We start from the raw sequence: 12,591 nt of genomic DNA, 5'->3' as shown, positions 1-12,591 counted from the left end.
CTTTACAATTTTAATTATTTAATTGCTCCTTCCTCTCTTCCTTGGCATGTTGTGAAATTTCTGATAGTTGGATAATAAACCGTTTTATTGTAATTTGTCTTTTTAAATTATTTTGAGTCGATATTAAAATTTGGAAAAGGGGGATTCCTAGATCGGTAAAATAGGCGAATTTCCTCCTACGACTTCGGTTGTTGTTCGGGATACAGTTAAGGTTTTAACAAAGTTCGAGCGAATACATAATTAGCAAAAAAAGTTAAAATAAAGTGATTAAACAAAAATTATAACAAATATCGTAAATAACAGTTCACAATATAGAAATATTTTTTGGAGAGGAAAATGGTCTTCACAATTTAAAATCGATCGAACACACAGTGATATGCTCATATAAACGCGCGCCATCTATCGTAGGATAAAATGTACTATGCCAGAAACCTTCGCGAGAGTATGTTAAACAACTTTCCAAAGTTTCATGGCAATCGGATAAACGGTGTGGTAATGCATGAAGGACATACAGACAGACACACAGACAGACATACATTCATTTTTATATATTTTATTCCATATTATAATATATGACTAATCTTAATAATAATTGCCTAAATCTCGAATCTAGGAATAAACAAAACAATTCAGAATTTTATGAAAAAGAAAAAAGATTCTGCAGTGGCATTTTTGTTCTACGTGTGGCACAGATTTAAATGTTTTGACTTAAAATAAAATGGCGGTCGATTGTACCCGTCGTTGTCACCGAGAGCTCTGTATCTAAGGTCATAGCCACTCTATGTAATATATTCTAGCTCGTATGTTTACATTATTTATTCATTAATGTAATTATTTGTCTAAAATATCTGCCTTAAACTTCATGCGATCATTTTTGCGTAATAAATTTCTTTGTGATTTTGTAATTTTTTTTAACTTTGTTACTTGTTAACAACTAATAATTTTCATTTTGTTTATAAATCATTTCTAGATCACTTTTAGAAATATTTTTTTCTTGGATATAATGGCTTACAACAAAACAAATTGTTAATATACCTACCTATATTTTCTAACAATCTAAAACTGTCTATATTTTCTTATATCATAAATGATGAGGGCTAGGTCTTATGCATTAAAGGGCTAGGTCTTATGCATTATCATATTCTGTTTAAAGACTAAAATTTCTGGCTCACCAGTGGCCAAGTGGATAAAAACTCTGAACACTGATCGTGGGTTAGCGCCTCACGAACAGACTGGCCACATGGAGTTTTCTGGGTTTTCTTCACGTGTCTTACTAAACACATAGATGGAGGTCAGTTTCCCCAAAAAGTCCTCCCGGGAGGCATCCCATCTCGGAAGATCGCCCACATATCGCATTGACGTAACCAAATAAACCAAACTAAAACTTTTAGTTAAGACACTAATTATATAGAAATAAAATATTCTTAAAACAAATTTTTGACTTGAAAACTGCGTGTAATTATTACTCATCTCTGTGTACAATACAAAGGCTTTAAAATTACCAGTGACGATAAGAAATAAATTCTATAGTTAATAAGGTGTTTTAAACTGCTTTTATTTAACTGACTCGACACACTTGTAACCCAAATAAAAAGAATCGTGTAGTAGAAATATATGTTTACTGTATATGTAAATTTACATATTTATTTTTATTTGTTAAATACAGAAGAATGGTGAAAAGTTGTGCTGCCTATAGAAATCAGATGACTTATTAAAAACCAACTTTTAACGTAAATTACTAGCTTTAATAGGATTTTAGACAAAAACATTTATATATCATTAGAGATTTTTGATGATAAATCTCGTTGTATAGTTAAAATTTTCATTTTTTACAATTTTTTTACAACGCCACAAAAATTAGACAGAGCGTCAAAAAATTCAGCAACAAGTTGCATTAAACTTCCTGGCTGTTACGAGATTTTAATTTAAAAATAGCGTTTATATTATTAATTAGTCATAACTAAATTTTGTTTGGCGCTATTTGTTATGATATTTTATTAAAAATCTATTAATAAAAACTAGAGCACGGCTTTTTCAGAGTCCTACAAACTGCATTAGAGTAAAATTGTGCTCTGTTCGTACATACGATTGTAATTCGAAGAGGAACGCTCTCTCGATTAATGCACAAATTGATCGCGCTGCGGTAATGATCAATTACAATTGTACGATTTTAACGAAATATAATCAATATAAGATAAATTACACTATTCGGACATCGGAAATAATATCTGTAATTTCAATAATACCGAGAAAAATCGTAACGTCATATACATGTTGCAGTCAAAACCAGTTTTTAGTTAGGACGCGTTTTAACTAGTTTATACTGAATGTCTTTGTTATAACTAGAATTTACTGCTAGTCAAAAATGAATTTGAGTTAAAACTAGTTTTAACTAGACAAAACCGGTTTTTACAAAATGGCTTAGTAAAAACTATTTCGACCGAGGTCAAAATTCATTCAGCTAACACGTGATAACGCTTACAGTCTCTAATTACAATAGTAGCCAGTCAAGAAGACCCAGAAAGCTGCAGCTAGTACGAATACAAAATCTCAAATAATACCAGCTAGTGACGAAGATCCAGAATCTGTAGCTAATGCGAATCGACAGACCCAAATAACAGCAGCCAGAGAAAAAGCTTATCTAAACTTGGAATAACAGGCCCAGAGAATGAAATTGTCTTCGGATCCAGTACACGCTCCTGTAGAAATCGGCGATAATATAATTATACCAATCCCTGATGTCGACAGAGCAAAAGCAGATCTCCGTAATATTATCGAGGTGATTCTTCAAATGGATGAAGAAGGTTTGCATAAATTTGGAACTAAATATGGGATACTCGATAAATTGCATTGCATGTATGTGTTGTTCAATTGTGCCACTGTTTAATGTAACTAACTATGCATTAGTATAAGAATTACCTTAATTAGCTAGAATTACCTAACTAGAATAGCAAGAATTACCTTAATTTTAGAAAGAATTTAATAAAAATATTAGGCGCCGACGAGATTCGAACTCGCGATCTCCTGTTTACAAGACAGGCGCTTTAACCAACTAAGCCACGGCGCCCGTATATTCGTTAATATTTTGAAGTGTAATTATTGTGAAAAAAATTGTTTCTTTTTTGGGCACAATTTACCATAATTATTATTAATTAAAGATTCAATTTAAAATAAGTATGAACCTATTTGAAAACTTAAATGTACTTGATCAGGTCAGCATTCGACATGTCCAAAGAAAAATTCTTGCTACTACGAGTAGAAGGAGTGCCAGAGACAAATGTATCTTTAAGAACTGCTGCCAGGAGAGCAGCCTTAGGAACAGGCCAAGGATTTGTTCGCTGTTTGTGTAAGAAGGCGTGTATGTCGAAGATGTGCCTTTGTAAGAAAAAAGACAACTTGTGTAACTCGAAATACCATGATAGTTTGCCTGGCAATAATAAGTAATGTAGACTTAATTTTTATACTTATGTTCCTTTATTGAATGATTATTTTTGTATGACTTTAATTAATATTACTGATGTTGTTTTAGTGTTAATATTGCCGACATGGCTCTGTGATTTTCCTTAAAAATGTTCCTATAGTGTATGATTAATTTCGTATCGCTTTAATTAATTTTAATAACACAGATGTATGACCATATTTTCAATAAATATTGTATTAAATAATACAAATGTTTTAATCCCAATCATGACTTTATTTATTTATTTCCCGAAACATATTTATGTAGCTAAAATTAGTTTTAACTAATGTTCAAAGTTAAAACTAGTTTCATCTAAAATCCAAACATGCACAGCAGTAAATTCTAGTTATAACTAGGAAATTCTAGATGTAACAATCCAGCATAAACTAGTTAAAACTGGTTTTGACTGCAACATACACACAACGAAAACCACAGAAGTGCTGCTCGGTGGTTATGAAAGTACAAGAATTACCTTAATTTTAGAACGAATTTAATAAAAATATTAGGCGCTGACGAGATTCGAACTCGTGATCTCCTGTTTACAAGACAGGCGCTTTAACCAACTAAGCCACGGCGCCTGTATACTCGCCTTTCGTTTGCTAACTTGTGTCTGTAAGTAATCTCATATTTTTCATAGCTTATCTATCGATCGGTTACGACAACATTTCCTAAAAAGAACAGATAACAAGTTTCGGAAAATGGCTTTATTAATATCGAATATTGTAACGACGCATTGTGCATCACATGTCAATACAGTAGAGCGTCGTTTATCCGAAAGTCAATTATCCGAAACGTCAATTACGGAAAGAATTCCAGTCGGCAAATTTAAATTTTCGCCAGTGCTGTGGCGCTGCAATCTTTGGCTATGTCTTGGGCTACTCAAATATTTTACGTTTTTGATACTAAATTAACTTTTGAAGTATAATTTTTTTATTGTTTTTATATTTTTCAATATATTTATTTTGTTTGTACAAAATAAAAAAATAATTTTTAACGATTACAATATTCTTCGTTAGGCGTAACATCGACGAAAATTCAACGCGAAGCGACACGCAACGGAGAAAAATTTCAACATGCGATAGGTTAATATAATTTTTCGTACATAATCGGTTATCCGAAACATCGATCTTCCGAACAACCCCAGTCCCCAATTGATTGGGATAAACGACGCTCTACTGTAATTGAATAGGAGTCGATGTGGGTCGGACAGTTTTCAATACAGATACTCGATCCGAAGTGAAATTCGATGTCGAAACATAGTACATCTCAATACACAACATCAGATAATCAGACTCATCGTGGTGTTTGTGTAAGACAGATAACATCAAACCTGCTAATTTCAAGGGTCACTAAATTACGTTTGTTGATGGGTTAATGCATTTGAAAATATTCATATGGGCTCTCCGTAAATTATGTCCGCATTTTACTTGAAATTTTTACTCTCCCTCTTGTCCCAATTTTTCCGTTTCCGTAATCCCATCCGCACTTCGGACGTCCAACAAAACTCAACCCTCTTTAAACCTTTTTCATTTTACGAATGATAGATACCATAAGTAGAAAAGAAACATACCAGAAACTTTGAAATAAATATAATAAAACGCATAAATTGTATAAATTTTAATGAAATATTCGGATGTCCACTGAAGCTCAACTGCTCCTCCTCCTCGTGTCCGATTTTTATGCGATTTCTCTTAACCCCCTTCCTTCCCTTCCAGTGTGACGTCATTTATGTATAGCGTCTATGAACGGTTGTATATTATCCAGTGCAGGCACTCCTCGATTTACAACAAAACTCCAGGAACCAATCGCCTGCATAAGTCGAGAAGAGCTTATATTTATTTCTTTTATTTTGTATTCCTTAATTTGGCGAAATGTTCAGCCGATATGAATAATAATTTAATTGCCTGTATCTACTATTAAATATCAGTTTAATATTTTTATAGCATCTTGAATATTTCATTTATTATTTATCGGTTTTGCAAATTACAGTCATGAAAATTGGACGACCGGATGGCCCAAGGGCCAGATGGCAAGTCTATCACTCTGAGGGATCCGTGATCGAATCCGGACGGGTCAAAAGATCCCCAGAAATTTTTCGGAGAGTGGTTCATCCGAATATGTGGGGCCCGTCCCTCACCACCCGGTCGGCCCATTGTGGAAATGGCCGAATCCGTAAGGGGCTTGTTAAAAGAGGCCTTCTTAGTGTCCACAGGTCAAAAAGATTTGACCCTTTAAAAAAGTCATGAAAATTATCTATTTGTGTGATGAACAGTGGTATCTGTATTATGTATTTCCTGCAGGTGCGCAGTTTTCTGCCTTCAAGTGAGTGGAATGCAAAATGTCTTTCGCGAACGAAATCTGTTGATTTGTAAAGTCGGCCTTATCTAAGAATCATTCGTCTCCACTTCAGTAATAACTCCAAATCTCATTACTTTGTATTTCGTTAAAATCGTACAATTGTAATTGACCATTACCGCAACATAATCACTTTGTGTATCGATTGAAAGTGTCTTCGGTTTGCGGTTTGTATCTACGAACAGAGCATAATTTTACCCTATTGCAGTTTGTAAGGAACCCTGAAGGAAATGTCAAAAACAGCTTTTATCCACAACCTAGAATCAAACTTCTGGGATAAATTACAAAATGTAATTTTCTCGTTTAAAGTGTGACGTCAACCGCATTCCTGTTACAACGAAGTCGTTCGAAATCAAAAAATCGAAAAAGCAAATTGAAATAACAAAAGAAATCAAGGCACCGACGAGATTCGAACTCGCGATCTCCTGTTTACAAGACAGGCGCTTTAACCAACTAAGCTACGGCGCCGTTCGATGTCATCACTTTCTACGAGCGTTTCGTTTGTAGATAGAATGGAATTTTCTAAATGTTATCATTTCTGTTTAAAAATCTTTTTATATTTATAACTAGCTGCAAGGACCCGCTTCGCTGGGTTTTTATTTGTGGGCAAAAAGTAAAGATAGTGAAGATTAAGATAATTACATTATAGTCAATCTTACCCGTTTTCACAGACTGCAAGAATTAGATCCCCCGTTTCCAGACTAATTAGAGATCTGGTCCCGATTCTATTTCTGAACGTCTCCTGTTCACGTCCAGTCAAACGAACTATTTTCAACGTTTCTGGAACGTTTACAATCGTTCTATAATCGAACCAATATTCGAATTTTATGTTCGAATTTAATTCGAACAAATTCGAACAAAACATTCGAAATAGAAAGCCACTTTCAACCACTTTCAGCCTCATATCTCCCGCACCCTTATAACTATCGAGACGCAACCACCCCTATGCACGAATGGAGACTTGGGGCTACCACCACATACAAACACCATTCACGTGCGATGTGTAGTTTTGGCGAAAAAGTGTAATATAGGGACATACATGTCCATTTTTATATATAGATATAGATATAGATATATATAATTATTAAATTCAGATGTCACCAACATCAAAATAAATATAAAACCCAGTTGTCACCAACGAGCTAGAATATTATACATAGGGTGGCTGTATCCTTAGTACAGTGCTCTTGGTGGCAACGACGGGTACTAATGAGAGTCGATAGATATACTGGTCCTTGAGCTATGCCCTCCAGTAGAATTAATGTCTCAGGTTGCCGATAACTGGCGTGAGAGTCGCTGTTATGTGAGAAGAAGTTTGTTTATCTATTTGGTTAATAAGTAGTTTTCCCGTTTTCAAGCATTTTTGTAACTTTTTTCTACTGTTCCGTCAAAAAAATCTTATTCTTAATTTTATATCATGTGTAAAGAAAGAAAAAGCTGTATTTGGTTTATAAAAAAAACTAACATGATGATTTTAAATTACAGATGAGGATGTAGATAAATCGAAAATAGTTATATTTTCAATTTAATTTATTCTGGTTTTAAATAGATATCTGTTTAAAACTGTTAAAACTAATATTTCAAATACCATACTTGTGTGAGGGACGAACAGACCCGCAATAAAGTGTTGTTTTAAATTTTAACTATTGGAAACTTTAATCGGTTAAATTCGAGCGTTTTATCGAGTTAGGTTAAAAACCATAAAAATTTTTTCCCACGGAGTTTGTTCCTTGTTGAGTCGGATCCAGTTAGTCAGGGATGTGTCACCCGGAACTTTCGATGAAGTGCCTATATTGGACGCCAGACCCTTAACAACAACCACCTGACCTAATGGAAAAACCCAAGAGGAATAACAAGAGAAAAGGAAAAAGACCCCGAGGTCAATCGTCATCCAAAGTCCCTCTGCAAGAGTCGTCTTCAAAAAGGCCGCCCAACAAAGTCGTCCTCCAGAATTAAAGTCGTGATCCAGATTTAAAATCGTGACCCAGGATTGAAATCGTGACCCCGGATTAAAACCGTGACCCAGGATTAACCCCGAGAGCAAAATTCGTGCCTGATTGAGCCTCTACACTCCTCCGTGCCCCCACACCAGTGAACGGACAAGATTCGGACCTAGTGGAAAGAACAGTCCACCGACAATGTATTTATCAACCCGCGATTCGTTTGTAAACTCTCTCTCTCGACGGGCCTCTCTTGAATAGGGAAACTATGACCATAATTAACTCTCTTTGTAATTTCTTTAGTTTCATTAAAATTGTTAATTGTTAGCAACCATGGATTCCGATTAAGTTACTTCCTCGTCTCTCTCCTCACCTCTACTCCGAACCCAATCGCTCACTCGCTACCGCTCGTGTGACGTAACGTCGCGATTTCCGAGTTCCCTAGAGATTCGGTGGTGTCAGATTTAGGTCTCCTGACGTGGTGTCAACGAGACACCGACCCTACGGTCACACTTGATACTACCTTGATAATACCATACTACCATACTCAAAATGACACTTCTATCATCAGAATGCAATTTTCTGTCATTTCAATGTTACCAGTAGCATTGCGATAAGTATCTGTTATCTCTACTATAATATTTGAGATATTATATACTATAATTTTCAATACAAGAAGCTCTTTTATAATGTTTAACCTTTTATTGTCTGTATAGTTAGACTAAGGATGTAGAGAAAATCTCATTTTTTAATTATTGAAAAAATTTATTAATAAAAAAAAATTTTGTTAATTTTTCTGAAGGTGTTGAAGTTTGTGCCTGAATGGTTCCTTTCCCTCTGAATTAACAATTTTACAGGAACAAGGGCAACGCCTGCGATCGGTGCTTCTCTGTAGAAGTTCGCAGCATTGCAGGAAAGCTACCATTCGTAAAAGTTCGATATTTTTACTTTAAAAACTAATTACAGAAAATAAACATGACGAAACATAAAATTAACATAAATTTAATGATATAAAAATAGATTTCCTACTACTTACATGTAATAATAGAGAGAAATGAAAGCATAAATTTATAAATTTGTACTTATAATAACGTAATGTAAAAAATTGACTATACATTACACATCCAAATAAAACTATAAATAAAACTTGAATTACAACTAAAAAGTATTGTACAAAAAGTTAAAATATTTATTTCAGTATGGTTTATTTTGAAACACGGCACTGCGCATAACGCAACGTTGCAATCCTTGCAATAAAACGGTGCTTCAGGGGTGTGGCATTTATCAGCAATTTTATATTGTACAATTGCCACCATCTAGTTAACTTGTTGTGGCGATGTAGGAATTGATTGGTTTTTATCTACATAAACTAAGTGTGTTTTAACGAATAAGATATTTTTTTCACACTCGTATTTATAAATTTATCTACAAAACTTTTCCTTCTCATGCTAAGTGTTTGAGAGACCCTTGTTTTGTTTATTTATTAGACGATAAAATCCACGTTCACACGCCTGTTGAGCTTACAAAGATATATTATAGCGAAATGAATAGCTTTCAACAAATAAGCATCGACTCGGTTTGTGGAGTGGAAATTTTCATGGAAGAAGCCATGCATTTTTGGAGATAGTTTGTAAGCTAAAATCGTGTACAAACAACTATAAATTATTATTCTCATCTATTTTTAGTCTGAGTTTAGTAAATTTATATGTAAATTTATCATATGTAACAAATATACTTGTTTTCAGAACTATCCTNAAAGTATCCATCTTTAATTGTTTACATTTTTGTTTTCTTTCATTGAGAATTTCGGAATATGATCGAATGGATGCGACGATGCTCCTTTTTACATTTGCACTTCGCTTCCAATCATTGTCTAACTCACAAAGTTCAACCGTCAAACTTTCCATAGTCGAAAGGATACGTTAATCCTATGTAGAGCTACAGACGAGCGGAGACACTGTTTGGTCGTCCACCGGTCGCCGTAGTGCATATGTATGGTCAGTTTGAGTGGGAAAATTAAGGAGAGATAGATATCGTCTGGCCAAAGAGAAGTAGATTTGTCTCACTAACGATAGTTTGTGATCGCCGGAAGTGCTACTGCGTCGTAAGGTGTTTTCCTGAACGAACTGATACGGGATAAATTCAAGGGCGCAATAGATTCGGACGCCATTTATTGGACTATTAAGTTTGATAACTTGACTCGTGGGTACCTAAACGTTTAGTATTTTAATATTAATTTAATGAAAATGTATANTTGTTTTCAGAACTATCCTGCCATAAATCTTTCTAAAAAACAAAGTACTTCCGGTTATTGTGGTACTTTCATAATATGTAAAAAATACATGTATAATCATTTATATAATAAGGTAATAATCCCTTGTTACAGTGCACTGTTATTATAATAGTGAAAATAACATATAAACAGAATCAAATATACACCATCGATACAATGAAGTGTGTTCATCTAGATTTAGAAAAGCAACCCCCTCCAAAGCCGATCGCATTATACACTATAGGCTGTATTATCTCTCTACATCGGTTTAGAAAGCTCCTTTTTTTCATTTGTGAGAAAATACACATATTTATGTAACATATAACAGATTGATCAAATGTTTATAAAAAAAAGTTTTTTTTTATTTTTTGAAAATATTGAATTTTATAAATTTTTGTAAAAGTACATAATATTTTAGTCAACAATCATAAATCTGATACGTTATTCATAATTCTATAATATTATTATCACACAAATAAAAGTATTTATATAGAACTTATGAACATCTATTTGCAATTATCGAGTCTTAGATGAGATATCAGTAATAAAGTCATTAGAGTCATATAAAAAAACGAATTTTAGATAATTTATTTTGTTGGCAGAATGTCTTCTGATTCTGACATGGAATTTGCTGTGTCATCAAGTGGGTCCGAGGAGAGCTGGTCGAGTGGACAGTGAGATTTGGACACAAGTGACCACGAAATGGATATGTCGTATGCATCTACTGTAAGAGACTGTGTCCACTGGATGTATACAATCCGCCGGTGGCTCCTCCGCGTTTTCCTTTTGTGGGAAACCCTGGCGTAAAAGTGAATGTTGGGAACCGCTCAGACCCTTTAGAGTACTATTTCCATTTGTTTTTCGATAGAAGTCTTGTAAACCTTATTGTGAACGAAACAAACAGGTTTCAATCTCAACGACCCCAATCTTCAAGCAGTTGGTAGAATCCACTAACTGCAGATGAATTTTTTTGTATTTTTATCTGTGTGTATACTACAAGGTATACTAAAAAAACCGGAGGAGAGGATGTATTGGACGCAAGACGCCAAATTACATACCCCAATTTTTGGCAGAGTAATTTCGAAAAATAGATATGCAGAAATAAAACAAAATTTACATTTCATGAACAACGACACTTACAACCCAGACACACCCCAATCCTAAATTACACAAAATTTAGCCAATAATAACAGATCTAAATTCAAAATTTTTCGCGATTTTATATACCGGAAAGAGGCATTGATGAGAGTTTGATGCTATACAAGGGCCGACTTGCGTGAAAACAATACATTCCTCAAAAACGGTCTCGTTTCGGTGGGAAATTCTACAATTTGTGTGAATCCGCATCAGGATACTTACACAAATTTCTGATATATACTGGCAAGTCTACTGTATTAGATGACAAATACAAAAATATGAGATTTCTCCAGCAATCCACAGACAAAAATTGAAAAAGGGAGAGACAATCGCTTATCAGAGAGGTAAGCTTATGGTAATAAAATGGCAGGATAAGTGAAGTGTAGCTTTACTTTGATGATATGAAACCGTGCTTTGCAATTCGTTTATGCTTCTAACACAATAAAGTGCTATAAATTAAGACACTTGGCGGGTTGTCTCATCTTTATTTAGTTGATACGTGTGAAAAAATTACACGTTTCGGGCTTTTAAGCCCCTCTTCAGCCAACTAAAACATTAAAAGAGGATATAACATACATATAAAAAATACACAAGTTTTGTAAAATTCATAAAAATATAAACATACCTATGCATACAGGTTTTTTTAAAAATTGAAGTAACAGCTACTCCCGATATTTTCCAGTAACATCAGCTTGTTCACAATATTTTTTCCTTTTAGCCAACTATAATATTAGGGGAGTATACGACATATATANAAATACATTGTCGGTGGACTGTTCTTTCCACTAGGTCCGAATCTTGTCCGTTCACTGGTGTGGGGGCACGGAGGAGTGTAGAGGCTCAATCAGGCACGAATTTTGCTCTCGGGGTTAATCCTGGGTCACGGTTTTAATCCGGGGTCACGATTTTAAATCTGGATCACGACTTTAATTCTGGAGGACGACTTTGTTGGGCGGCCTTTTTGAAGACGACTCTTGCAGAGAGACTTTTTATGACGACTGACCTCGGGGTCTTTTTCCTTTTCTCTTGTTATTCCTCTTGGGTTTTTCCATTAGGTCAGGTGGTTGTTGTTAAGGGTCTGGCGTCCAATATAGGCACTTCATCGAAAGTTCCGGGTGACACATCCCTGACTAACTGGATCCGACTCAACAAGGAACAAACTCCGTGGGAAATAATTTTTATGATTTTTAACCTAACTCGATAAAACGCTCGAATTTAACCGATTAAAGTTTCCAATAATTAAAATTTAAAATAACACTATTGCGGGTCTGTTCGTCCCTCACACAAGTATGGTATTTGAGATATTAGTTTTAACAGTTTTAAACAGATATCTATTTAAAACCAGAATAAATTAAATTGAAAATATAACTATTTTCGACTTATCTACATCCTCATCTGTAATTTAAAATCATCATGTTAGTTTTTTT

The 12,591-nt window shown here is 34.4% G+C and overlaps 3 non-coding genes across 3 annotated transcripts; all 3 read right to left on the bottom strand.

Annotated features, from left to right (window-relative positions):
- Nucleotides 1–2,993: 2,993 nt before the first annotated feature.
- On the bottom strand, nucleotides 2,994–3,067 carry Trnat-ugu. The gene has a single exon. It is a non-coding gene; the product is annotated as a tRNA-Thr (tRNA).
- An 897-nt stretch (nucleotides 3,068–3,964) lies between these two features.
- Trnat-ugu lies at nucleotides 3,965–4,038 on the bottom strand. The gene has a single exon. It is a non-coding gene; the product is annotated as a tRNA-Thr (tRNA).
- Nucleotides 4,039–6,209: 2,171 nt separating this feature from the next.
- On the bottom strand, nucleotides 6,210–6,283 carry Trnat-ugu. Its single transcript has one exon. It is a non-coding gene; the product is annotated as a tRNA-Thr (tRNA).
- Between the last annotated feature and the right edge of the window lie 6,308 nt (nucleotides 6,284–12,591).

The sequence above is a fragment of the Centruroides sculpturatus genome, unplaced genomic scaffold, assembly GCF_000671375.1.
Source record: "Centruroides sculpturatus isolate CEXI.00-Female unplaced genomic scaffold, Cexi_2.0 scaffold1153, whole genome shotgun sequence".
NCBI classification, from domain to species: domain Eukaryota; kingdom Metazoa; phylum Arthropoda; class Arachnida; order Scorpiones; family Buthidae; genus Centruroides; species Centruroides sculpturatus.
The sequence above is the reverse complement of the archived record's forward strand: the minus strand, read 5'-3'. Positions and strand labels throughout refer to the sequence as shown.